Source organism: Podarcis pityusensis (genome assembly GCF_964106645.2).
Source record: "Podarcis pityusensis genome assembly, chromosome: 14".
Classification (NCBI taxonomy): domain Eukaryota; kingdom Metazoa; phylum Chordata; class Lepidosauria; order Squamata; family Lacertidae; genus Podarcis; species Podarcis pityusensis.
In genome coordinates, this window is record NC_138039.1 from 29057294 (window position 1) to 29060353 (window position 3060).

Genomic DNA, 3060 nt, shown 5'->3' on the forward strand with positions numbered 1-3060 from the left:
TCGGGAGCGCGCGGCCACGTGCGCGTGAGCCCTCTCCGCTTCTCGGGACGCGCGCGACCCTAACAGACTCCGCCTCGCGCAGCAGCTTCCTTTGGGGGCGGGGGGGGGGGAGAGGAAGCCAGGCCCGCCCCGCGCATGCAACGGACGCGACTCCCCGCAAGGAGAAAGCTAGCAAGCCAGGCAGGAAGCGCCTGGCTCCGGGGGAGAATGAAAAGAGCAGGGTTAGGATGCACAGTTTGCGGGGAGGCCTTGGTGGTTTCACCGCCCCCCCCCCCACGCCAAATATCTAATGGAGCCCAAGTTCTGTATGCTAGCTTTCTCCTTGCAGAGAGTTGAGGATAGAAGCTGGACCTCGACCAGCGGGAGTCTTCTAAAACGGGCGCATGCACTGCATTGGATCCTCCTAAACTGGCTTTTTATGATAATAAAAATAATAAAATTCAATTTAAAAACGATGCTGTATGAGATCTTCACTTGCAGTCTTATAAATTACTTAATGTGTTAACACGAATAGAAGTTATAACTATTGCAGCTGTTGTATAAGGGATTACTATCATGATGGGAATGTAAATGAAATCAATTTTGGAATGCAGAAACAAAGTAAACCATCAAACCATCAATTCTAGCATGCGGGGGGGGGGCACCTAAATTTTATAATTTGGTATTTGAATGATTTGTATTAGGAATTGTATTATAATTTGGCATTGTTATAATGAGGCTATTATTGTAATTGAACACTAATAAAAATTATTAAAAAAGCAATTTAAAATTCAGGATTAGGAACAGTTAAAACATATTACATTCACAAGAGTACTGTGGTTCCTGAAAGAATGAAGCACCATTCAAAAGAAATATTCCAGAACGTTTCATATGTGTGGTGGATAGAAGAGCCTTTTACCAACTGCTGCTGGTTCAACAGCAACAGCCATTCCTGGACTGAGAGACCCTTCTCACAGTAGTTCATGCTTTGGCTACTTCAAGACTGGATTACTGCAATGTGCTCTATGTGGGGCTTCCCTTGCATTCGATCTGGAAACTGCAGTTTGCACAGAATGCTGCAGCACGATTGATGACAGGAGAGAGGCCTTGTCGGCATAGAAAACCTATGCTCAGAGTCCTGCACTGGTCGCTGATTTGCTACTGGGTCAAGTTCAAGGTACAGTGGTGCCTCGGGTTACAGACACTTCAGGTTACAGACTCCGCTAACCTTGGGTTAAGAACTTTGCTTCAGGATGAGAACAGTAATCGTGCAGCGGCAGCAGGAGGCCCCATTAGCTAAAGTGGTGTTTCAGGTTAAGAACAGTTTCAGGTTAAGAACAGACCTCCAGAACGAATTAAGTTCTTAACCCGAGGTACCACTGTATTACTCTTACAGGTGGCACATAATACCTGTTTTGCACTTGAAAGAACTCGATCTCTCTGTGTGGCAGCATCTGCACTTTGGAACTCTCTGCCTCTTGACATCAGGCAGGCCCCTTTGATGTACTTTTTCTCTGCACCTGCTAAAAACATTTTTGTTTAGGCAAGCCTGTCCGGAAGTTTAGAAAGTTTTAATCTGTTGGTTAACTTATCAAAAGCCTCAAATCGTTTAAGAGCACAATTCAAAGTGTTGGTGCTGACCTTTAAAGCCCTAAACGGCCTCAGCCCTGTATACCTGCAAAATTTCAGTTCCCTTACTGTGAGACAAGAAGCTACAGGGAACCAGGCAGAGGGCCTTCTTGGTAGTGGCTTCTGCCCTGTGGAACACACTCCCATCTCTGTAACACAAATAAACAACTATTTGACTTTTAGAAGACATCTGAAGGCAGCCCTGTTCAGGGAAGCTTTTAATGGTTGATGTTTTACTGTGTGTTTTAATATTTTTGTTGGAAGCTGACCAGAGTGGCTGGGGCAACCCAGTCAGATGGGTGGCATATAAAAAGACAACAATTCCTTATGGATAATTTTATTTCTTTTTTGTAAATGGCTTTGAGGTGATCAGCTCAGCTCAGAAGAATCTCTTCTTTGCATCAGCCACTAGCCACAGCAATAAAATAAAATGTACTGAAGATAAGAGGTAAAAACTTAACTATACAAAATACATTTTGGAGGTTTGCATTAATAATAAAATAGATCTTATTCTAAATGTCCCCACTAAAAACCTTGCAGTTTTTGCTGTCACCTGGCCTTTGAGTGTGTGTGTGTGTGTATGTGTGTTTGCAATCAAGCGGTGTATAAATTTTATGATTGAAATAAGGTAACATGCGCGCCCTGTATGCAAAATGCAAAAAAAAAGCAGATGAAAGGAGTTTTATACTGCTCTTCAGCTAACGGTGTGGAGGTGCACAGAAATAAGAAATTAAAAAAAAACCCTCTCTGCTGCCGGTTGGCTCTGGGTCTGTGGGGCTCGCCTTGCTCTCCTTTCCGGAGCGGTGGGCCGCAGCGTTCGCGGCTGCGCTGCGCCCGGATTGCGCACCCGTGCGCCGGTCCCTGGCTCTCTCTCGTGGGCTCCGGGGCTTCCTCCGTGCCCGGCGGGGGCGGTGTGAGGAGCGCGCGGGCTCCGGCAGGGCGTGGGGCGCCGCTCCTGCCGCCGGAGGCAGACGAGGAAGCGGAAGCGCCGCTGCAACATCAGCAAAGCAGCAGCAAGAGGAGGAGGAGGAGGACGAGGAGGAACCGGCCAGGGACGCGCCGCCCCGGGAGTGAGTAAGGACGGAACCCCCCCCCCCACGCACAACACACACAAGCAACACCCCAGGCCGGGGAGACGGGGAAGAGCAGCAGGCCTGACACCCCACCCCCGATTCGGACGCAGCAGGATCCTCCAAGAGAGGGCGCCGCGCCCTGCGCAAGGCTGGAGTAGGTTGCGCCCCGCGCGCCCCTCGCCGGCCAGGCCAGCGGGTCACTTGCGCGCCCCTCACCTCCGGTACACAGAGATCTCTCCTCTCCCCCACAGAGAGCAGCGACGCCCCTGCGCCTCTGGCCTCCGTGGCCGGAGAAAGGGGGGGAGAGGGTGGACAGCGGGGGCACTGGCCACCCAGGAGTAGAGGTGATCGTGTGTTTTTCCTACCCACCTCCCGGCAG

The 3060-nt window shown here is 49.9% G+C and overlaps 1 long non-coding RNA gene across 1 annotated transcript in view; it reads right to left on the minus strand.

Annotated features, from left to right (window-relative positions):
* Positions 1–36: 36 nt before the first annotated feature.
* Positions 37–3060, minus strand: part of LOC308463678 — a 135757-nt gene continuing 132733 nt past the window's right edge. Inside the window, exons 2-3 of the long non-coding RNA XR_013979679.1 lie at positions 1390–1654; positions 37–412 (exon numbers count right to left, since the gene is read on the minus strand). This is a non-coding gene — a long non-coding RNA (uncharacterized lncRNA). The remainder of the gene's footprint in view (positions 413–1389; positions 1655–3060) is intronic.